Source organism: Arctopsyche grandis, chromosome 11, assembly GCF_051622035.1.
Source record: "Arctopsyche grandis isolate Sample6627 chromosome 11, ASM5162203v2, whole genome shotgun sequence".
NCBI lineage: Eukaryota > Metazoa > Arthropoda > Insecta > Trichoptera > Hydropsychidae > Arctopsyche > Arctopsyche grandis.
The window spans coordinates 9047982-9075205 of record NC_135365.1 but is presented as its reverse complement, the minus strand read 5'-3'; positions in this window follow the sequence as shown (position 1 = coordinate 9075205).

Genomic DNA, 27224 nt, shown 5'->3' with positions numbered 1-27224 from the left:
GGGCATGCTGAAACTGCTAGCGTCAATAGCCTCGGGCTTGATTCATGTGTCAATCCTTACGTGCACGATTTTTTTTTAATAATTTTTAGAAATTTTTGATCATAATAAACGTCGATTATATTACTTATTTGTAATTTTTTTTAATCATTTGAAGCAAGCTAGCGAGCAAAATACTAAGTTTGGATTATAAATTGGGTACTTAATGATTATTTTCTCGCAAACGTGTTTGTTAGCAAATTAACCGCTGTTTTAATATGATTATTTTTTAAATAGTTTGTATTTAAATCATGTATCATTAAAAAAAATGTGTCGATCGTATTTTAAATTGATCACATTAAACGTTGATAATATGTACATATTTATGTACAACGTTTTCATCCACAAATACACGCCCTTGATAAATTTATTCAGGAGCATAAATTTAACTTCTTATTATAACACGTAGAATATTTGAATTGCAAATTTTATAAGTCTGAATTAGATCTTTTGACGCTGTGGCCCTTTTATTATTGTTATAAATTATATTATATGTATGTATGTACATATATATATATATGTATATATATTTAGCGGAATCAATTCACGGAGTGTTTTTGTAAATTTTGCTGTTTGCGATAAAACTTAATGTAATTTATGAATAAAATACTTAATTAGGCGTTTTTAATTGGAACGAAAATTTAACAGGGGGGTTCTTTGAGCTTTTCCACGAAGAAAAACTCATTTGAATTTACACAAAATTTGAAATGATAAATGTATGCTATTAATCAACGTTTTCGATGACGCTAATAAAACTTTATTTTATGTACAACGTTTATATACAATTTTTGTTTGTTTTTTTTTTTTTTGTTAATTAACGTTAAATCGTATTTTTTGTATTATTATTATAAATACGCTAAGGCTAATAAATTAACGTCTGGTTTGAAAATTTAGTTAAAAAATAATTATCGAGTAAATCTGAGGCTCTCGGCTCTCATAAATTGACTTTTAAAAGGGAGGGTTGTTCGCCTTTCGTAGCCCTGAGCAATATAAGGGATGGGGAGGCTTGGGAGGATTTAAGCATCCGCTGACAAATTCTTCAATACAGCCTCTCAAATGTCCGTATGCTCAATTTTAATTAATGATATTTTTTTAATTATCATACATTGCATGGACGTATATTAAAACTAATGACGTCATTGACCAGTCATTTTCACAAATGACTGCAATACTCACGATAGTGGTATCGCTTTATGGAATGTTAGTAAATATTTACATACGATGTGTATTTGCGATATTTATTAGCGGCCAATGATGTCTTTATCTAATGTTATTTTTTTAAGGTGGGTCTAACTTGTACGGTGGACTATTTTCCAAATTTTTCTTTGATTGCCTCCACGAATATAGTGCCAAAAATTATATAAGACAGTTAAATGCATGTCTGAAATTGAAAGTTATGTAAAGCGAGGCCTCACCGTATTTTTACAATATTATCGGGCAATGATGCTATTTGATCAATAGAACTGAAGGTTCACTCTTTCGTATTTGAATATAAATCGTCAAACACGTCTTTGACCGGTTATTATCTTTGACTCAATATCAAGGAATCGTTCCCATTGCTTTAATTTCATATAAATTAATATTGAATAAATTTCAATCCCAATTTCTTTATTAGAATACCTAAAGTATCATCACCATCCTACCCAAATACATCGGATAATGACGTCAATGAACACGCAATGCTATTTCTTAACTTTTTGTTATGGCTTCAATATCGTATGTTCATTTTCGGAGCATATTTTAAGTCGGTCAATGTTGTCAATTTTCAACGTGTTTAAAATTTTCAAAATATATATATCCTAGCTTTCAAACAATAAAATCAGATTCAATTCCTCTTTGCTGGAAAATGTGAAAATTTTCATGGTATGTTTTCATTACGTATTTTGAATGACTTGCATTTGCGTTGGCTGTGTACATAAATATGCATTTCGCGTGTTTTTTTCCATTACAATAATAATAAAAAATACTGTACATACATATTATATGAATGTATTAAACATACATCATTGTTTGTACGTAGCCAACCTTTTCAAATTGTAATTTATTTTATACATGCCTACATGTATTTTTTCCGACTGAAAAGACGGGATGTTTATTTAAAATTTGTATTGAAAAACATCCATTTAAGTGCGTTATCGTGTACTTGGCTGTAATTCAAAGAATGTGTGCTTACTATATATGTATTTGTGTTCTACAAACACCGACGATCGTTGAATACAAACTCGCTCCTATAACGAAATATTCGTTATAATGGTACACACTCAATGCTGTGTAATTATTCCGCATAGATTCGGTGGGCTTTGACGTTTATTACGTTCGATCAAATTTGTATAATTCCAATGTCGAATATGTGAAATTCTTTCTGTGGAAATGTTTATTGTATATTAACATTCGGCGGAATTGAAAAAACATGTAAATATAATGCTTGAATAATTATAATACTTTTCCAAAAACTCTAACTCGCTTTCCGTATTTACAGGTTGGGTCGAAATGAATCATCTCGTTTATCGTGTTTGTAATTTCTATAGAAATGAGTAATACATACGTATGTAGTTGAAAATTCTTATGCCATATATGTATAATTATGTATAAAAAAATAATTATACATAGATAAGTTTGAGGCTATACTTTTCCACCGTTTCCAATCTAAGTAATGTGCTCGTTTTATTTATTATTATATCTAGACTCGTTCTTGGAATGATTTAATAAATCTGTCTAAATAATAAAAAGCATTCACAGGTCATGGTTTTCCAAATATATATACATACATATATGCTTTTTTGTAATATGCTTTCTATGTCAAGATTATATTATAATGTTTTGATCTATTTTGATTAACAATAAATAGCTTGTATTGTATTATAATTTTCCTAAAATATACACTATTGGAATTATTAATTAATTTGTACTATTGTATCATTTCTTGAAATAATAGTATTCTAGTGCTTCTATCTATGTAATTTACAATTATTACATAATATATATGGTTTTCAGTAGTAAATACGAGCACTAAACATAGACTTTAAGTATGCTATTATTATTATATTCAGTACAAATATAGTAACTATATTCCAAAATAGTATTTAAATATATGATTTATATAATATATCTTTGTAAGTCATTCTATTCTATCTAATCTAATTCACGTTTCAAATAATTTGATATGCGATGTTCGTACCCAATTAATGAAAGTATTTGATTCAATTTGAAAAATGATTCCGTGATATTTCGTAGCATTCACGTATATAAATATCCAGATTGAGGCCAAGGCAGCATACTTTAAAATCTGGAAATGGACTTGCATCCTTCTTGAGATGATTTATGGTCATTACATACCAAAGATACTATGTATATGCAGCTTGATCTTGTTTTAGCTATGGGGCTGATTTGTTACATCCAGTGACCAAACATCAAACATAGCCGTGTTTTTCATCTTTATTGCCTAAATATTATACAGTATCATTCATTGACGTGCAACTATATAGGTTTTTCCTATATATCAGGTTTTTCCTTTTCAGGTTGAAAGGAAAAACCTGGATTATTCCAGCATCTAAAAACTTAAAATTCGATACAAATTCAAAAATGTACAGTACCTGTACACCAAAACATACAGTACCTGTACACCAAACCATCGATGTGTACATATGTATTAAGGTTCATTTGTACTAGCACATTACAGACCGGAAACTGCTACCAGAAAACATTTGAAATTATTGCGATGCAATGCCACTCATTCCCGTTTTTCCCCGTTTCCATTCCCGTTTTCAGGCGATTTTTTTACAGTAAGCTTCCCGTACATGCATACAACAAATCCTGAATCCAGTTTCATCGTAATCGGTTGAGTGTTTCAGAAGGCAGGCAGACAAACAGACATTCTTATATACATATATGGACGTATAAATGAATTTGTATACGTATCTATAGATTTTTATTTTTCTCATATCTCTGTATTTTTTCGGCCATTGTGCCGCATTAGGGACTCACGTAATGCCACAATGGTCCAAAATTAAGTAAATAAATATCCGATGTGTATTAATAATTTAATTATTAATAATCCGATATGTATTAATAATATAATTGATCATTGATTTTGAATCTGTGTGTAGGCACATACATACGTGCGTAACTTTCGACTTCTTCCAAACTGATTAGAGCACCGATTGAGTCGTTATCTTTCAGAGGATCTCGTCCCATCTGGAGAGCAAGTCGTTCGAGATGAGACGAAACAAACGAAAGCCAAAAAAGTGTGAGTAGTCCTCCCTCGTACGATTTTGTATTGGAGGGCCCGTCGCAGACCGCTCGTTGGAGTGGTTTAAATCAAACCGGCCATTATGCAGAAGAGAGAACAGCTGTTGGCGTGTTTCTCCTTAAAAGCATTCGATTCATCTCCGATAAACAGCCTAACAGCTCTTAAACATGACTTGTGTTTTAAAATGATTACGGCCCGAAGCCACGAAGCCTTCGAGTGTACCGTGTGGATACGCCCGTTTAATTCTCTCGGCCTTTTATTCTCCGCGTCTCTCACATGACAACACGAAACCGACGTATATACGGATATATTATGATTATATATGTATGTATGTATGTATGTATATATACCTACCTACCCACACTCGTATATATGAGAGGGAGCGTTTTAATTAAGCGGTCATAATTTATGGCCGAATTTACGTTGCATAAGTTGCGGCCGCTCGTACTCTATTATTGTTCGTACAATGGATATGTTTTTACATTCTGTTCATTTTCATAATCGAATACGTTTATAAGTATAATAGGCTGGATCGTATTGTCTTTAATGATCGTTTCAAATTTGATTTATATTGACGAAGCTATGTCTGTTGGCAAGGGTGCATAACAGAGGTTGCTGCGATATGAAATTGAGTCAAGTTTGAGATTGCCTCTAACATGATGAATGTCAGTTGATTTACAGGCAGTTCGTAGATTTATATATAAGTTGTAACACATCCAATTATTTTATTTATAAAATCATTTCGATATATGTATTTTATCTGTATATAAATAAAACGCAAAAGATGAATATCATTCCGGCGTTCTGTACAGGTGGGCCAAAATTAATCACCGCATATGTTTGGGCTTTAGATTTTAAACTAATGAATGAAACATAACGTGGTTAATAAAATTAGACTTTATATATCTTCAGGTTTGTTTCTTTAAATTTATATCGTTTGTATAACCTTCGCTTTATCTCGTTTTTTTTTTAATGTTGACACTGCGACACAAATTCACGCTCTTTCAGTGGTATTTCAGTCGTATTTCTTAGCAAACTTCTAGTGATGGTTTAAAATTTTATTTTCAACCGTTTGTTTTCAATTCTTGTGAGCTGTTTTGTTATTTGTAGACGCGTTCTTGGAGTCCGATGCGATTTAATCTAGCAATCTGGCTGGTTATTCTGGTTGGGTCAATATAATTGAAGAATTGTTTCTAAAGTGCATTGCTGCAGTTTGTTCGAACTAGAATTTATATAAAATTCTTTCTATAAGTAAAATAGTTGCAGTATAAAAGATCTCAAAAAAAAGAAAAAAAAAAGTTTTTTATTGTTCATAGATTATGTTCATAATACATCTTAGGTCCTATTCTAATAGTGATCGTTATCTATTTTACACATTATTTTTCTTGTTAGTATTTATAGTATTATCTTATTATGCTAGTGTATCATAATATGAAAAAAAGCTTAATTGTTTGTGTTTGTAAAAAATTGTGTTTATAGCTGAAAAGTATAGACATCTTGTAATCATCGATACTCTTCACATATATGTATATGTATATTATATAGTATATTATATGGTTATAACTGATTCTGTTATATAATTTCCTGGTTAGTTTATTTTTAATGTCTATGACTGACGGAATGTATTATAAATCATTTTGGATCGTAATGAATATATAATATTATTATAGTTAAAACGTAAAATGTATGTATATATAATTTGATCAATTTTGTATAGAAGTTTATAGACTTGAAACTTTATTTATTATTTTTTAATTGCTACAATAAAAATTTTCCAATCTTTAAGATTTAATTGGTAAATAAAAAACATTAAAAATAATAAAAATAAAAAATTTAAGACGATTTATAATGAGGTGATAAATTTTGGCCCACATTGTGCTATTTGCCATTGCGTCGCGCAGATTACAGTTTGGGAAGTTGCGCAACGTTAAGCGATTTTAATATTGCTGCAAGCACTCCGAGTACTCGTCGTGAATTTGAGCCCTCGATTAAAGACCCACGTTTTCCCAGGGAGCAGAGTCCAATTTCACGGTGCAGTTAGATCTCTCATCACAGGTAGGACAGACAGGTGGCGACTGCAATATCAATCCGTGGGAATCTGTCCCGGACGCCATATCTAAATTCGATTTGAAACCTATCTAACCGAAATAGTGGCCAGCCTAATGAAATCTTGAGACGAGTCGTCTAATTGGTCTTTGGCCTTTCTTATATTACATGTAAATATGTACATATGTATAGGTATAATATGTATAAATGTGCTCCAGTTGCTTCGCGATTACTCGTCCCGATTCTATTATAAGTGTTCTTTCTCTATTGTTGTTTTTATAATTTAAAGTCTTAATTTGTTTTTATTCTGTTTACTTGTTTTAAGTACAAGAAATATTGCATTTCATAAAAAAGAAACGTCGAATTATATTAATTAATAATTATATGACGTCATCTCTAGTTATATTTATATGTATGTATATACACCGATTTTAAATGCGAATTATTTCCGTTCGTTTCTGTTTTGAACAACTCTCATCTATCTTATCCCACTCATTTTTTTCTAATTTCACTATTGGTATGGTATTCATCGGTCTCCGTGACGAGACAGAATGTTAAACGACAGAAAACGCAAATATCGGAAGGCTAAGATCGAAAATCGAAAGATCAAAAAAAAATGGTGCATGGTAAACGGTACATGTTAATGTGCGCGCGCAGAATACGGGAGGAAAAGCATGTTCCTCTTGTTCCTGTTGTATCCTGCTCGCGCAAATTAAGTGAGTATGTACCGTTTACCATGCACCATTTTTTTTTTATCTTTCGACTTAAGATCTTTCGATTTTCGATCTTTGCCTTCCGATATTTGCGTTTTATGTCGTTTAACATTCTGTCTCGTCACGTAGACCCAGTATTCATATGTACATATATGTCATAATCATTTACAGTCATTCGCCATCCACTGCTGAATAGAGTCCTCTCCAACACGCCTTCATTCGTCTCTGTTTTGAGCAATTTTCATCTATGTATATTCCACACATTTTTCTAAATTCATCAAGTCTTTCTTACGTCATTTTACAATCTCTTGGGTACCATTTGAGTACTTCTTTCGTCCATCTATTGTTTGTTCTTCTAGCTTTGTGACCCTCCCATTGTTATTTCAATATCTCATATATTATACATACATATGTACATATGTTTATATATTTTTAAAAACATATATAACATTATTACCAAAAAAAGTTTCTAAAAATAAATTATGTATAACAATGAAATAAAATAAAAACAAAGAAGAAAAGCTTTCAATAGTGCTAGGTATGGAATACATATATTGGATACTAAGAATAATGACTAAATAATAGAAATTTAAAGCAAGAAGAGGAACTATAAAATGGATCAGTATGAGGGGGAATATGATATGTTAATCTTAAAAAGAGATATAGTAGATTTCACAACCTTAAATTTTCAATAGGTAGGAATATGTATATACATATATTATACGTGCTACATAAACGTTCATAACAGGTAAACTTTAGATGGCCAATACTTTTTATATATCACATATGATGCTGTCGATTATATTGACACATTCGAATCAACGTTCTTCAGTCGTTTCGTCTTTGAAATCCAAATGCCATTTTACGTATATGATTTGTTTTTAAAACACACATCGTTTTTATTTCCATATATTAAACACATTTAAATATAGCATATTTGATTATTTTTTTTCGTTAACTGTTTTTGTTATTTTGAACATACATACTTGTATGTATGTATATCTCACGAAATTTGTTTACCACACGACGATAAGATATTTTAATATGATCATACATATATAATATGTAGGTACATACCGTTTAAATATTCTCTTTGATCATGTTTGTTGTATACATATAGATATAATAATTACATTTTCCGGCGATAACCCTTGCGTAACTGACAATTTCTTTACTATTAGAAAAATACAGATAAAACGGTCAAAGATCAAATTCTATAGGTTTTTTTTACCGTTTTTGTCGTTACTGTCTGCACTTCTATTTTTCTCTGATTTTTATTTATAAGAGAGCTAATTCTGTACCAAACGGTGTTTAGAGCCGGATACGCTTAGCGCTCAACTGAATATGAATGCACCTTCGTATAGTAGATATGAATAGATATAATATATTTATAAGGAAACTATTTAAGACATTCGTTTTATTTGTATGATTTTAACTGATGAGATTATAAATTATTCAAAACCTTTCTAATTGATGACTTTTGATTTGAAAACAGCATTCATTCACTTCATTATATTTATCTAATTTTTATATTTGAATAGATTTATTTTAATCTAGTCGTAAAAAGATCAACCGATCACGGATGTGCTGTTAGTAATTCGTGGGATTGGAAAAAAAATTGTAAAAATATTACACAGATTGTCTTCCGGGAAATGTTGGTATAAATCGTGTGTAATTTTCGGCTATATCGATATTTCAGAAATCTAGTCGTAATTTAAAATTAAAATTTAGCAATCGATCGAGAATCATTTACACATAAACCGGTCCGGAATAGACGTTCGAAATTGACTAATTAAATAAACTCAATTATTCATACACGGCCGGAAGTGGGCGAGTTAAACGCGTCTAATTGATTTAAATTAATCTCACAGACGCTCGCGAAACCATTAAATACACAATATTTACGACGTCCGGTGTAAATCGACCCTTATTTTGTATTATTTTCGTGTTTTTGGAATCGGGGTCGTCCTAAATATGAACGTATTATTGTGTGTGTGTGTTTCTATGAATAATAATGATATGCTTTTATACAACAGGGCAAGTGATTAAATAATTTATTACCCGGTCATAAATCATAGCTGAACTGCGCTTATATTATTTAATGCGGATCGTATTATATTATTTTACGATCGAGACTAAATAAATTTAAAGAAATTCACCGATCGTTATTTGCTGCACACGTTTAGTACACCTGTATAATAATAATGTGCGAATGATACTATCAGAAAATCTGAATGTTATGGTTTGAGTGAGTTTAACGTCTTTGTTTGATGCGGTCAATGATGTCATTGACAGTTTGCGTACATTTATAATTTACATATCTTCGATGCATTGTGAAAATTTCAACATAACATGACAAAGGGGGTGTGTTTCGAAAATTTCCCGACAAACAATGTATAGATCGGTCCATGACGTCAATGGTCGTCGCTCTGTGTTCGATCTATGTAATTGAATACTTTTTACATACATATGCGAAGGTTTGTTCAACGCCTCTGCCTCTGGAAGTGGTAGTTCTCGGTTTTTTAATCAACGAAAGTCATTCATTCTTACATTGACTCAACAAATTATGTACATGGAGGATATTTTGGCGTAAAATGATGAATTTCGGTGAGGGACCGTGTGTGTGGCCCGCATCAGAAGTGGGTCTAATGAGTTGTGAAGTCAGCACGGAAGAGGGACAAACAAAAGAGGACTCTGACCTGTGTTTGCTTTGGCTCTCAGAAATGGCTGCGACAACATAGAACTGGAAAAAAGTTTTCACGGACTTCACTGTTTGATTCATTATTTATTTATTTTTCTTTTTTCTGGTAGTTGAATCTCCGGCTGGAGTGACTCGCTGAATACAGATATATGGAATACGATGAATCTTTTGAACTTTGTCGGTTGAATTTAAATAATAATTCAAATAACATGCATATACGTTTGTGGTGTTCAATTTGCTTGCTTTTATGCATTATGTTAAAATTTACATACTATATGAAAGTAAAATATTATTTTATTTTGCTATGAATTATATCAAAGTAAATAGTAAATTTGTACAAATTTACTTGTTTCTATAAAAAAAATAGTATCTTGAATCTAGGACTGTTCATCAAAGGTCGATTCATACACGAACGGTTCATCAAATAAAATATTAAAACTCTTTGAATACGCATTATGTATAGATGAAGTCTTAATTCATTATGTATAATGAAGTCTTAATGAATTAAAACTCTTTGAATACGCAATATGTATAGACCAAGTGATGAAGGTGGTTATTGTTATATTGAATTTCAAAATCGCTCACTTGAAATTAAAATTTATTATATTTATTTATGTATGTGTTCGAATTTTAACTGATTCAAAGCTGGCCGACTATTCATAGTTTAAAATCTATAAATCTAATATATAATTTCTAAAGAGACTTTGTATGTATATATATATATATATATATATATACATATATATGTATATCTTTGGTCGGGAGTTTCGTAAACAAGTCAAAATTTCTATGACGAGTCGATTTTTTTTTCGATTCAAATAAATTTACTAAAACAACTAGTATACAATGTACAATTTGTAATCTTGAGAATTATATTTAAAAATCCTTCATTTGTATAAATTTGTTTTCTGTAGTTTAATTAATTTCATGGCCGGAAATTTAAGTGAACGAACATTTAACATTTAATTGTCAATTTGGAAAAATGGGTAAATAAACTAAAAAGAAAAATTAATTTCTGATAATCATTGTATTTGTTTAAATTATAATGTAATTGCTTTATTAAAAAAAGAGGACACCTATGTATATGGAGAGTTACCATTTCCGGTCAGCTTAAAATTTTACGTCGTATCGATTAGCATTTCAGTAACATTAAAGTTCGATAGGATTTACGGTGTTCAAAAAATCCTCAAAATACACAGACACATACTAACACACACACACACACACACACACACACACACATACACACACACACACACACACACACACATTTTTTTTAGATCATGAAAACGTGATCAGAAATCGATTCTGAGTTCGAATCAGTCAAAATCTCGAGTTGGAATTTTCGCATGATTACAAAACTACATCTATTGTTACTACTACTACATCTATTGTACATAGATAAATTAAAAAGTATAACAAATAAAAAAAAATAACCATAAAAAAGGGGGGAAGCACTGTCTTTCTCACTGAAAATGTGAATTTCACAGAAAAACTTTTCAAATAATAATATTTTAAATTAAAAGGTTTATATTTTTATTGTAAGAACTTTTTTGTAAACGCAAACGTAATTATCGATTCGTGTATTTCATTTATATAATGACAGAAAATATATAAATGTATTTTTAAATTATCTATTTTTCTAATTAGATAGTGTTATAAAAGTAATAAATATTGTATAAACAATTAAAATTTTCTTTCAATTATCCGTTTGGCTATATGTCCATTTAACTAAATGTCCGTCGGTCAAATGCTTAGGAGCCATTTATTTTCGTTTCAAAACCCCAGAAACAAGTCCTTGAAACTATAATATTAAAATACTCATTAAAAAAAATTAAACCGCTCATTAAAAAAAATTAAAATACTCTTCATTATCAATCAACCTTTAATGTTAAAAAAAATGTTTATAATTCATTGGAACGATAATTACAATCTAATTGTAAAAAATGCGTAATTAAACTAATGTTAGATTAAATTAACATTTTTCGACACTTACATACATATATACATACATAAGTACATATACATATGTACATACATATATAACATAATTTTGCTTTGAATGTGCATAGTTGTCATATTTTATTTTTTTCGTAATATTTTCTGACTAAAAACGCAATTTTTCTTCAGTACTATTATAAAAAGATACAACAGTCGAGTTTTACGAATTTCCGCATTAGCTTTCCCAGAAAAGCATCAAATGAGGGCTAAAAAAAAGTTTTCCCCTTGCTTTCGCTCTTATCAGTTATGTCCTTGTGGGACTTTTTTTAATATAACTTTTTTTACACAACCACCTTGTTAGTCGAGCTTTTTATCTTATCCTCGACAGAGATATAGCTCTATTGCATTTTATATTTTAGGTACACATCATTTCATTTCGCGTATCACCGACACATATGATAATTAATTTCGAACAATCCTTTCGTGCGGAAAATGCCCCAAATTAGCATATTATCATTTAAAATTCATATTGAGTTATACATACAACATGTTATACATACATACATTCATGACTTTTTGACATACATTGCACGTTCGTGCGAAATGCACTAACCTATTTTCCGAAACATAAAGCACGCTTCACACTGTTAATTAGCGAGACATTTATGACAACCATTGACGGTTCAATAGTTCTATGTAGTTGTAATTTCAGAAGCTTTCTAAATATAAAACTACTCTGTATTTATGTGGGCTTTCTTTCTCATTAGTCACTGAGCCTTACGTGTCAGTTAGCTGAAAGGCGCCCACCCTGTAGTTGGCAGAGCACTTTTGAAATTGTTTGTTGCTTGAAAAGTGACTGCGGCTCCTCTCAGTTTGTTGGGTTTTGGCGGTTTTGGTGAGAACAAAGCAATATTGGTCTCTCTCCAAAACTACGACTACAAATCATATCGCGTTACCGGGTTATATCCAATATCCACTGGTGAGACCGCAAAACGGGTGGTGTTTCCACTCCAAAAGATATCCACTTCATGCGCCATTGCTCTCCTTCTACTCTGTGTAACTGAATGTCTATCTATAATATATAAAATATATACGCACCATCGTCAAGGGCTTTGGATTTCAGTTTTTTCTTCTTCCAAGACTTTGCTAAAAGCTTTAAAAGTTCCAAGACTGTATACCTACACCCGTTTGGTTTCAATTTTCCCTTGACCCTTTTATATGCTACTACATGTTATGTATATGATGATTGAAATTAATATCAGAAATGCATTAAGCATAGCCATGTATGTATATATTCTGTTCATATCAAAAGTAAAGTATAATGAAGTAAAGTAGGTATCGTATTCCAAAACACAAATTATACATTTTGGTGGCAGCTGCAGCTGCTGCCACCAGATTTTTCATACAGATAATACATAAGATTTTTTTTATATTTGTATAATTTAAATTTATTTTTACCTTGTTGTCATTACGGGATTGCCTTCAAGGCGACATCTTTGTATATTTGTACTATATATAAATTTATAATATTACGAATTATGAATTAAATTCAAATAATGGTGTAGGTGGCTAATTTCGAAGGAGACCGGTCTCTATGACACTTTGTTAAAATTATTCTAAATATTGTAAATCGATGTTTGTAATTGACTAGGAAGGTGCATTGGCGTTTACCTGTTAGGCCTTCCTGGTATATATATATATTTATATGTATGTAAAAATTAAATTACGACGTACTTATAATTCTCGTTTCCATTAATTTTTATTAAAATCCAGCAATTAAGCAACCCAGGACAAACAATTAAGAGTGCCAAAAGTTTCATGCGAAACATTTAACTGTCAAAACGTCAAGTATTTAAAAATGAAACCACATTACGGCGTTCTTATAATAATATAATATTTTTTTAATAATGCAACCCAGGGTAAGCATACGTAAATATTTACATACATAGGGGATGGGACAAACTAGTTCGTTTGTCAATTTTTTTTATTATTTTATGTACTCTATAACTGGCCCGATTGGTTCGTGTATGGACTTGGACTGTAACATATATGTATGTACATTTCTATACTTTACATAATAGCACCTACACAGTTAGACGAACTCTTTGAAAGTATTCGGTTTCTGTACGGCTTCTGCTCGCAATATTAATGTTTCAGTATCGTTTTCACAGGTATGAATGAATACCCGTGACACCTCTGACTTGTGGCTAGTGTCAAGTTTTCACTTGTTCTCCTAATGAAAAGTGTATACAGCGTATCTCCACAGCATATTAGCAGTGCTCATAATAATAAGTCGATATTTGCATATACATTTATACATACATACATACATACATGCTCGTTTAATTTATCGTCTGTTAATCGTTTGTCTCTCGAAGCACAGTCTCATCCTTTCATCCCTCGTTTCTGTTTCTCTCCCTCTCTGTCTCCTTTCCGAAAGCGATTTTCTTTCTCTTATTTACACCCCTCTGGAGTTGAATAATTCTCTGGTGGAGTTTTCGGAAGCGATAAATGTGATTTATTAATTTGCCTTTACAAACAGATGGCCGCTAGTCTTTCCGTCACCTTTTAGTCTACCGAAAATAATTTATATTTGAAAAGAATGTAAATTGTACTACACAATAGAGGATTTTTATTTATTATTTTTTTTTTATAGAACGAACCGTTCTGAGATCGTTTGATTAGTTCACTGTTCACGATCTTGATGTTTCTTCGAAACATCAAGATACAATCGTGCGAGGAGTTTTCGGCGTGAAAAGGTACTTATAAAAAATGTTTTATTATTATTATAGAGATGTGAAAAAATTGTATCTATTAAGATTTTGCCGATTTTGCATTATTTTTGTGGCTCGCGGAGGCCGTAAATGTCGATTTGTGCGAAGGCAATAAAAGGCGCTTTTTATTTTCTTCGATTATATTGACCGTCGTAAAACGAAGTTTCCGAGCGTAAAACTGACGAAAATTGATTTTTGCACTGTAGAAGGGGAAGGAGGATGTAAAAAAGTTCATCTTTTAAATTCGTTGGTTGGTTGACCCTTAAATATATACTTTTTTATTGTTCATATCTTATATGATATAATAAAAGATTTTATGAGATTATCTTCCTGAATGACGGCTTAAATTGTAGTTATAATCATGAATTAAAAAAAAACCCCACTCACGAAGACATGAATCGAGGCCTACAAAATTTTTCGTAGCGAGGAACGCTACTACAGTTCTTGTGAGAACGCTTTCGAGAGACAAATATTTTGACTTCGTTTTATGTCATCGAAACGCATCGAGCAGAATCTGTGGAATAATTCACGCATGATGTAACATCATAGTGACGTATGCACGCGTACTAACTAAAGTGCGTAAATATCCTCTGAGATAAGCAAATTTTGCCTCACACTCGACCAAAACTTATCTGAACGTGATGGAATCGCGAGGTGCTGGATAATATGAATAGAAACCGTCGTTTACGTGATCTGTTGTGCTGTGCTGTATAGTATGAATATAACTTAAATGGTTACATTGTATATTTTAAACGTACGCATTGATAATAATAATATAACTTAGCTTAATTTAAGTTCATTGAAGTTGATAGATAATGGGGTAGCCAAAAAAACAAGACCAGAATTCAATAAATCCAGTAATTATTGACTTTTACGTGTCATAAAATAATGGATTCAAAACCGTCGATGTCTGAACCTTAACTACAAATAACGTACATATGTACATATGTATAATATATCCGTAGTAACCCTACCGTTTGAAGTTAGAATGATGTATTGGATATTGTGAAACATTCAGACTCGAACTTACAACAGTTTGCTAATTGCTTCTAGCACACCCCCATCTCGTACAACTTTCATTGTAAACTTCTAAAACGCCAAGTTATAATTTATCCGGTGTATGCGTGACCTGAGACGTACACACGCCATTTACCACACCTATTCATATCCACGTGTATGTATGTTATTATAATACATATCGTACCTTTCTGCTTTTCAGTTCTTTGTGCTTTTTCATATATACAAAACTTCCAGGTCAGATACATATACATATCACCATCATTTACAGCCATTAGCTTCATCCTTTATCTACTGCTGGATAAGGCTTCTCCAATACGCTTCCATTAGTATCTGTTTTAAGCAAATCGTATCTATCTCATCCCACACATTTTTCTAATTTCACCCACCGATCTCCCCTGTGGCACTCCTTGTGCCGTTTTACATCATCTCGGGTACCATTCGAATAATACTACATCCTTTCTTCAAATTACCCCCATTACCATTTCAAGTCACACTTCTCACACACTTACTTTATATTTAAAGAAATGTAGGAGAAACTTGTTGAAGTAATAAGATCGTACGATTTAGTAATGACATGAAGACATGCCAATCACAGCTGGAGTCTATCTAGACGTGTCGTGCCGTACTTTTGAGTGTGTTCTAACCATAATACGCTTCTTGGGTAACTTTCATTCATCTCATGTCACACATTTTTTCCTAATTTCATCTTCCTTGCGGCCTTCCTTTCACCCTTTACATTCTCGCGGGTACCATTCCAGCACTTGTTTTGCACACATTCTGCCAGCTTCGTGGCTTGCCCATTGCTGTTTCAATATATTTAGTCTCTCCACTATATCCACTACCATTGCTATATTTATTACCCACGCATTCCGTTTCTTATTTATCTTCGTTATGCCGATCATACAACGTTCCATACGTCTTTGAGTGCATTGAACTTTATGCAAAATTCTGGCGTTTAATGTCAAAGTTTCACATCCATACGTCATCATTATAAGGCGGATGGTTTTTAGGGCAATGACAAATTACTAAAGAACGGAACCTCATTAGGGCTAGATGTTTTTGCTATTTTTAACTTTGAAAACCCAAAATACATACATATACTACTTGAAAACCCAAAAACACTCAAGGCGCGATCATACTGGATCGAACGGCATATATCTACGTGGTCATGGTTTCCAGCTGGGAAGGGCTTTTCTTCATCTCATTGCTAATTCGTACGATTTTATTATTTCAAAAAGTTTCTCCTATATTTCTTAATATATGTGAACTGCCATTACCGACCAATGTCAAAACAAGGATATTATATCACCAAAAAACATTCCAGGAAGTGAGTTTTACAAAAACCGCAATGGCACAGATTAAGCATGCCAGCGTTTTTTGCATGTTTTGGAAACACGTGCCGCATACGATTCTGTGTGTCTGCACCTTTAGTACATAATCTCATTCATAATTTGATTATAATATTTTGATTTTTGAGGTTTTTTCCCTACTATTCTTCATATACTAATATTAAAATAAGATAATGCTATAAACACTAACAAGAAAAATATTGTGTAAAATATGTAGATAATTATCACTGTAGCTATTAGAATAGGCCTAAGATGTATTGTGAACAATAAAATCAAAAAATATACATAGATACACTAGAATTTGAACTTCAAAACTCCTATGACTCAAAGGGAGGTTTCCAAACACTAGTGCTTACCATTGACTAGCTTAGTTGGAAATGGTGACGAATTTTTATGAATTTGAAATGCCTGTATCACATTCAACCAACCAGTGAACCGTATCTAAGTAATAAAACTAGCAAACAGTGTCTGGCATCAAATAAATGGTCATCATAAACGGCGTTTTATATCTTTCGTGATAGGGGTGTGTCGATAACGATTTTTATACACAATAACGAAAACGTATCGAGGCGAATCGGTCTGTCGAGGGATCCGACCGCTCTTTTAATTAATATAAAGCGAGAGGAGAGGAGAGGAGCGTGTTTTCGATTTTATCTCGTTTCGATTCGTTTCGAAAAATGTCGAACTTTGGTCACGCTCCGGCGGATTTCCGATCCGACGACCATTTCCAAGGTGAATTTATACTTGTATCTACTTTTATGTGTTTTAAAAAGGCATCGCGGCGGTTGAATTTTCACATTGGCAATGGTTAACTCGTAATGGCCGTGTCAAATCACATCTCAAATGATCGTTCGGTGTGGTCGAGCACGCCCTCGCCTCGTTTTTTTGTTTTTTTTTTTTATTATTTCCTTGGCTTTGTGTTACTAGTAGTAGATTTCGGCACGTAATTTCATAATGAAATTGTAATCATGCGTGGAAAACGTATTGGTCCTTTTGAATTGGTCCTCGCTGTGCCGGAGATTTTTTTTGTAAAGACGCAAACACACATAGTGGAACGCGGCATATGGATTTTTTAGCTAATGTAAAAAACCGCTAGCATGCCTGATCTATCCTATGGTAATCCAGGAGAAAACTCACCCCCAAGAGTACTTTATCCTTGTATTGACATTGGTTAGACAGTGATCGATGTCGGTGATTATACATATTTGAAGAAACTTGTCAAAATAATAAAATCGTACGAATTAGCAATGACATGAAGACACACTTATCACCAGGGATAGGTGGACAAGTTTCCTTTGCCCACAAAAAATGGTTCACTATTGTCTATTGTTATGTGGTACGATCTTACAACCTATGTATATACTTATGTATAATACCCTTTAACCTTAAGTTTGAACATACGTTTCATTTTTAACTACTTATGATGTTATCTCTTAAAGTTATCCCTCATTAGTCATTATTTATGAGACTTTCAATATCTTTATTGCTTCCACACTTTACAATCAACTATTCTGTTCAACTCTATCTACTTAACTTTTATCTATTATAATTTATACGAGTTTCTAACACGATTGTTATATAAGACGACACAGTTAGTGACCTGTTGAAATCCAAAGTATTACTTTTAATAATAATCTTTATTGCTATAGCTGCATTTTGTCTCACGACACGTTTAACCCTCAAATATTATTATCGCTATTTATCTTTATGATTAATTGTGTATCTACTCAAAAATGTCTCGATACTCTCAAAGGATACATAAATCAAATATTAAAACTGTCTTACACACGGATGTTGCACTGTATCTTAATCACTTTGTTATTTACCAAAATTCTGTGATTGGTAAAAACTTATCATTCTTTTGTGTATAAATGCTCACGTTAGATCTATTGAATCTCACTTGCGATCAAACAGTCTTACAAGGCACTTGTGATTAAACTGCCAAACTAGCACTTCGAGACTAGTAACTTGTACATTAATCTCGTTTATATTTACTGCTAATTAAAGAATATAATCATTTGACAAAATCTGTGACTATAATATTCTACACCATCTCCTACTTGTCCCAGTAACACTATCTAGGGGTGCCGTGCAGTACGATCTAATGTTTCTCAAGTCACTTGGTGAAAGTCTCGCGGTCTGATTTTTTTTGATATTTTTATCATCATTATTTACAGCCATCTATCTACTGCTGGATGAAGTCCCCTCCAATACGCTTTAATTCGTCTGTTTTGAGCAACAACTCTTATCTACATATCTAATGCCACATATTTTTACAAGCTTTTTATTGGCTTCGCTCTGTTAGTTCAGTGACATTCTTGCCCGTCAAAAAACTGTGATTTGATTTTGAACCACTTCCACTCTTTAGGTCACTTTGATATATTACCGACGTAAAATTAATTACCATTTCAATCACTTCACTCTCTCTAAACAGAAGAATAGTATATTAAAGGTTAGCATGTGATGCTGTCAATTATGTGGTCACGGGTTCTATTCCGTATGCTGCTGGCCATACCTTGGATACGTGACTCTAAAGTCGATCGTTTCCTATCAGAGTTTGCCAATTTATCTGATTTCATTGAAACGGTTCCAGAAAATTGGCAACCCTGTCCCATCCCAATCGAATTATTCAGCATTTCGGTTTTCGCTGATTAGAAAATTCTGGAAAAATGTCTCCATAAATGTCTCTGTTAATCGTTTATACCTGTTTAAATAATTTTTAATATGTATATCACACCTTGTCGCATTGCGTTGGAGCAATCTGATAGACGAATGTGCATGATTGATTGAATAAAATAAAATAGAAATGAAACTATCCTTGTCATACTTCTCATTTATCTATTCGTTTTCTATCTCCTCGTTGTGTCGTAAATACAGCGTTCTATTCTTAAATTTTTCTTTATCTCAGTTTATATACCAAGTCAACAGTTCAAATTAAGATTTTCTAGCATGCTGAAGCTCTATCCATTCCCCACTGGCATAAATGAGTGTTTGCGAATGAGAAACGTCTCGAAAGAAAACACACATACTCGTACTAGATTCGTGTACAAGTACATAGTTCGTATTACCACTAGAACTAGAGTCTTTTCTCAGTTCGTTTTACGAGCCATTATTCCACGAATGCGGGTGGACACATTCAACTTGGAACAAATGCGAATAGCAAGACAGACTCTATAGTCCACACTCTATCTACGAATTTAATAATTGTATTATGGCAACCGTGGAATTTCTATGTGGAAATGGGTATGTTTGTTTGTTTGGGTATTTGAACAATCCTAAATAATTTCAGCATAGAAAATTTACGAGTATTTTATATGTATGTACATTTTTATAGCATGGCTATGAAATGACAACATTGTACAACTCACAATTGAAAGGACACACTTTTAGCAATGACCAGAGTGGGCTTAGAAGCATTTCATGTGAAACCTAACCTGAATATATTAAAATATATATATACATACATATTTATACCATGGCTGAAGAAAAAGATCTTCGATCAATGTGTTTTGCCAGCGATGGAGTATGGATGTGAAATTTGGACATTGAACGCCAACATAAAGTCCAATGTACTCAAAGAAGTATGAAACATTGTAAGCTTGCCATAACAAGGAAAGATAGGAAACGGAATATGTGGGTGAGAAGTATGACAAGGGTACTGGATATAGTGGATAGAGTGAAGAGATTGAAATGGCAAATGGCGGGCTAGAAGAATGGACGAAAGGTGAACAAAAGAAGTGCTAGACTGGTACCCGAGAGAATGCAAAAGGGTAAAAGGAAGACCGCAGAGAAGATGGGTAGACGAAATTAGGAAAATGTGTGGGGTGAGATGGATGAGAATTACGCAAAACAGATACGAGTGGAAGCGTGTTGAAGAGGCCATCATCAAGCAATGGTGAATGGCTGTAGATGATGATGATTTATACCATGTGAAGTACTTATTTAAAAATAATAATTCAGGGCTAAGGACGCTAAAATTGCCTAGGGAAATCCACAGCCATCTATACTATAAAGGCCCCAACTCATTGATAATAGCTCCACGCTATGCGTAAATGACCCCTACTTGCTGTATACAATTCAAATTTTTTTCTGATTTTATTCAAGGGCATGCACACAAAAAAGTAAAAATTACTCAATAGGGGATCGTCCACGCGTGGCGTCAATAAATTTGAGCATTTAAGCCAATATTAACTAATGACTTTATAATATTTCAAAATCAATAAAAGTGCCTTCTGAAAAAAGACAAATTTTAAGTCAGGTCCATATATGTATATATTATATATTCGCCCCCTAGGGTTTTGCCCCTTAGGGCTTCGCCCCCGGCGCCTTCACCCTCGGGTACTTCGAATCCTATGAATCGAAAAAAATCGAATCGGTACGTATGAATCGAAAAAAAAAATAAATCCCAACGAACGAAGGTTACATACATACATATATACAAAGTCTCTTTCCAAATTATATATTAGATTTAATCTTGGATTTTAACCGCCATTTTGGAATGATCAAACTAGCTCTGGTTGCAATCGATCGCTTTCTCATACGACTCGCATACAATGTCGAACATAATAATCGTGTCAGTAAAAAAAAAGTGACGACTATTTATCTATTAAGTTATTGAATTAATTTTGTTTACAAAAAACAATATCATGTATGCTATAAAATATCATTGCTATTTTTTCGCTCTAAAATACACAAAGTAACTTTTTTCCATTGGAATATGATCTCATAATATCGAGGGAACTGAAAACGTTCGAAAATAGCATTTGAACGTAACCTTATTATCATTATGCCAAGTTTCCAAAGTTCAATTATCGTGAAACTTTGTTGCTCGGTTCAAAATCCATTCTATTATGTATAGCCGCTCACTCATAAATATGTTGATTAGTACTTTGACTTTATGGTATTGTATTATATGTATGTATTCAACGTTTTATGCTATAATTTGCGGATATTCTTTTTAGCTTTAATCTTATTACGTTTCGAAGAATTGCTTATATTATATTTCCATAAATACATAGGATTTTTTCGCTTGAAAATTTAAATACATTATCATATTTATATAAACATTTTACTGAAATTTATTTTTATGTACAAAGTGGTGCTAAATCCAATAGGACATATTGTATTTAAAATCAAGAAATTTTTGCTTAAAATTCGATTCAAAAGTATGACTTCAAAGTGAACATCAAAGTCGACCTCAATATCGCATAAACGTGAAGCTGCCTGATATAAATTTAAATGTTGCATGAGTTTGCTACTTAATGTGACGTTTGGTTTTGACATTTTGTCAGACGTGTTCAAAATTTTGTATGGTAGATAAAATATTTTGAGGCTATTTACCAGTACTTTCATAAAGAGATAGAACATATGATGTGATAAATATTTTGAAGAAACCTTCAAGAATTTTGTAAAACTTAATAATAATAGTATACAAAATGTAATATTGCTATCATTATACGTAAGTTATATATTTTATATTGAAAAACGATTCACAATGCTACTTATTGTGCAATTACTGTTGAATATCAGGTTTATAATGCATACATATGTAGATATATGAATAGGTTGAATTGAAAACGTAGTTAGAAGAATGGACGATAGTTGGACAAAAGAAGTGTCCGAATGGTACCCGATAGAATATAAAATAATGCAAGGAAGGCCATAGGGGAGATGAGTTGATGAAATTCGAAAAATGTGTGAGATGGGATGGATGAGAGTTGTCCAAAACAGAGACGAATATAAGTGTGTTGAAGAGACCATTAGTGGATGTCGAACGGCTATAAATGATGATGATGATCGGAGGTAGGCATTGACTGGATGCTTTTCAAATAAAAATACACCGCTCTATTAGTGTTCATAGCTAGAGAGCAAAAAAGCATGTTTTTTCTAAGAAATTGACAAAATTGAACCATTATTTGTACGAAAAACATCGAAGGCCTACCTCTGATGATGATGTTATGTACGCTGCGATAGCATCCACAGATGAAGCGATTTGCCTGATATTTGTATCGTTATTTTAACTTGAGATTATATTGACAAAAATGATAAAAGTTTGACCTTTATATAGATATTAATGTCTAGTTTGATGCTGTGTATTTGTATTTGAAATATTTACCACCTACTATAATAGTTGGTTGCTACAATAAATCGTCGTAATAAACTGCCAATTTTTTTCATATACATAATGTTACATAGAAAGATATTGAACCACTGCAGTAAACGAAGGTTATATGTATGTATGTATGTACATAGGAGTTGTATGTTTTTGTGATGTGATGAGTCAAATATTTATTTTAATGCGAAAAGCGTAATCGTTTTCAGCATAAGACTAAATGTACATATTATTGACTAATACTTTTGGTAGTAAAAGCTAAAATTTTCCGATGAGTGTTGTGTAGTGCTTGTTGGCTCATGCCATTTCATTCTTTCGCTTAATCATCAATTTTCTACTAATAATTTTAGCACTTCCCATTTTATCAAAAGTAAACACGACAAAGGCTAATGGAAAAATTCTTCGAGTAAAAATGCATTAACGTTATATTCTTTATTTATTTTTTTAGTCGCCATTGACTCGAGTGCTTTGTGTATAATTTGTGCAATTGTTTGACTGTTTATTGTACGAGTATTATTATTATTATCTTTTACATAATTTTCCATATAAAATTGACAAACGAAACACCGACATAATGGGCCACTTCTGGCAATTTACCCGTTTCAAAATTGTGTACGTACGTACGGCCAAAGACCGAATGGCGGACATTGATGATTTTAACTAGCCACTTTCGTCAATTATCTGAAACTTTCATTGGTCGCCGAAACGTGACATAACACCTATAATGAAGTTGGCTGACTCATTAGTTCATAACATCATTGGCCGTCTGCTTTGTAAATGAGAGCATTGAAAGTTTCCAACATATTCTACCATAAAGTTAGTTCGTAGTCTTGAAAATACATCCCATCCTCGAAATTTGTCAATTATGTAATCTTTTAATGGTAAATTTTGAATGGCTTCGATTCAAATTTTAGGCGGTCGGTGTTGTTATTTTTCCACCTATATTTTAACCTTCTATTACGACTTTGACCAAAATAAGTGGGCGATGATGTGAAACATTAATCAATGTAACGAAATGTTTATTGACACATTATAAATCAAGATCATTGATAAGAACGGACACTCGATGTATTTCACGTTCATTAATTTTGGGTATTGTCGTCAACGCCCACAATACCCAAAACTTCTGTTTTACACATACTAATCTTATTTTACTACGGACCACCGTTTTTAGCGTGCTTGAAATGCAGAATTAACTTTCATCGGTTTTTGTTGTCAATGCCCGCTCTTATCAATATACATACTATCTATATAAGATACGGTCTATCATATAAATTAATCCGAACTACAAACTAAATTTATGTCCAAATGTAATGTATTTTTTTAAGTTTTATTCAGACAATTGTCATCATTGACCATGACAGAGCAAATTAAACTGTTTATATATGCATATATTTTTTATATTCGTCCATCAAATCACTTATAACATAAGATACCACACTAGATTTCATTGGTTGTTGCTGTCTACGCCCGCTGAATAGTATGTAACTCTAATTCAAATATAGTTTAAGTCGGTCATTGTTGTCAAGTTCCGTGAAAATTTAAAAATAAAATAAATTTTATTTAATTATTTTCATCGGTGAACCACCACACGCGGTATCATTATATTCATCCGTCAAACCATTTATGTACATAAAACGTTTTAGAATACTTGTTAAGTAAATTTCATCGGTTTTTGCTGTAAACGCCCTCTCAATATGTGACATTAAAATAGTATGTGTATACGACATTATCTTCCCTACAAATCTAGTCGGCCAATGTCTGTCGGATTTAAGAGTAAAATTTAGTCCTTTTATAAAATAAATATTCGGGTATTATCATCAACGTAGACCACACATATTTATTTCGTAAGTCTTCCATCTAACCATTTTCGTTTGAGCATACATACTTATAAATACATTCCAGCGGTTGTTGTTGTCAATGCCCGCTGAATAATTAATGACTGTTAGCTATATTGAAAATATTACTTACGGGAGTGATAATATATGCACTTTTCAAATGTTAGCCGGTCATTGTAGTCAATGTACATATGTCGTATTTAACGCGTGCATAGCATATTATCATTATTTCATTAGTCAGATGTAAAAATAGGCAGTTAGAACGACTCCCACATACATAATTGAGATAATCGTTCGTAATCAGCTTACGTCTACGTGGCCGATCAAACGTACAAATACGTGACTTACGTTTAACGGATCAGGTCGATAATCTTTGCGGTGTGGTTGATAAGCCACATCGACGGTGAAATTTTGTCTTTGGCATTGTTCGGTCTTATCCACGATCGATTCTAAAATGAGAGGTACCCAGAAGAGAGGAGAGTGACTGACGGGCATCCTCCGTCACGACGGTCACGCGGCCCCTAGATTAGGGAGCACTGGAAGTATGTATTATACATGTAATAGTAGTGGAGAGCAGGCGCATAACTACGGTAATGATACCCATTATTAAGATAAATACGAAATTAAGTCGTTATCCGACTTAGCCGTGCGCTCAACCAATATCCTTTTCTTATCCATCGTGGAAAATGTAAGCCGCTTTCCGATATTACCAAGTGTATTGTATTGTACTTAGTATATTAGTACATATATATAAAGAATGACTCCTCTAAAAATGAAACAAATATACATACCAGTATACACATCATTGGACTACGGGTACTAGGCTAGTCCCTTAAAATTAAAAAATATCAACAATTCAATTAAATAAATTCAAATCGTTGTCCATATTCATATTTTTCACTCGGATTAGCGATGTTCAGAAAACGGAATCAGCCCTACTTGAGGTCATGGTAGTGGTAGTGGATTATTATAGTATGGTCCGCCGAGTCGTTCGCATGCGCGGACTCGTCGACTCAATTCTGTTCCCTTCGTGCATTTATGGCATTTTTACTAGGAATATTCTGATTTTACAAACATCATTCTGGATTTTTGTTTTCTAAAAATAATACATATTTACACAGAAAATTTAGAGTACAAATATGGCAAAGAACTCGGCTCGCGAAACGATTCCCTCAGAACAAATCATTGCGGAAACAAATGACGAGGCCTTTGAATGTTCCTTGGAATGATCGATTGTTCGACAAATCATTCAGAAGATTAAGTTTTGATGACAAAAAACTGCTATTAAAAAAGGTAGCCTAATTAGGATATTTCTGTATGAAACAGACTATTATAATTAAAATTAAAAAAATACTTTTTTGTCTGTACCCGATTTAAAAGTCACACACGCCACATAGCATATTTAAGCACATACTTACATATACTATGTATGTATGTAGGTGCTAAAAAATCTAATCTAATATCGCATTGGTAGACATCAAAAGTGAACGTGATGTTTGACATATTAACTGTCAGTCTAATTACCGTGAAATGACTTATAGTATGTATATATGTATGTATGTACCTAAATATAAGATCAGAGCGAAAAATACGAATTTCGGAATAGTGGAAAACTTACATCAAGAAAACGTTAAATAAAACAATTTTAGATTTTAAACAATGCCCTGTTCCTCCAACCAATTGATTTATCTCGACAAAAATTTTGAAGTAGTAGGTTTTTTTTTCATATACATATTTTTATTTTTAGAATAGTCAAGGCGATGGCTCCGCGTGCGGTCTGCTTGGCGCAAACTAAATCTGTTAAAACTTGCATGGCAACTTACCTGTGTGTCACAAATTGACTTTCATTCTCAATTTCGTATCTTTATATGCATCACGTGTACAGTTGATTTAAGTTTGGTGATCTTTTATCGAAGGTAATTATTAATCGTTGCATCAGCTGGATTGAGATAACCTTTTTATGAGACTTCTTAATTGAGGATAGTTGGTTTTGAATGCTTGCGTTGCAGATTGATGTGTTCTTGAAAGGTATTTACATATTTACTTGTGGTTTTACAATGTCTTTAGGGAACTACAAGATTTGGTAAATCGGTTTAATATTATCGAATATCTATAAAAAAGGTTCTTTCAAATTCTATGAGGATCTTATCATTTTTTAACTAACTTTTTTAACTGCATATTTTAACTGCATTCGAAAATATACATATCAAATAATATATCCAATGACCACATTCCTGGTCATCTCAAGCTGTCGTACAGATCGAAAATGAACATTTATCTCTCTATCGTTATAGTTAAACCATCATAACTAGGGCTTGGTATTAGAATACCAATCATCAAGTCCTACTTATTCGTAGCATACCATCAGTAATATTTTAAATTGATGATTATCAGATATATACCTAAAGCTGTACTGGTTAGTTATAGGTACTGAAGTAATTGATT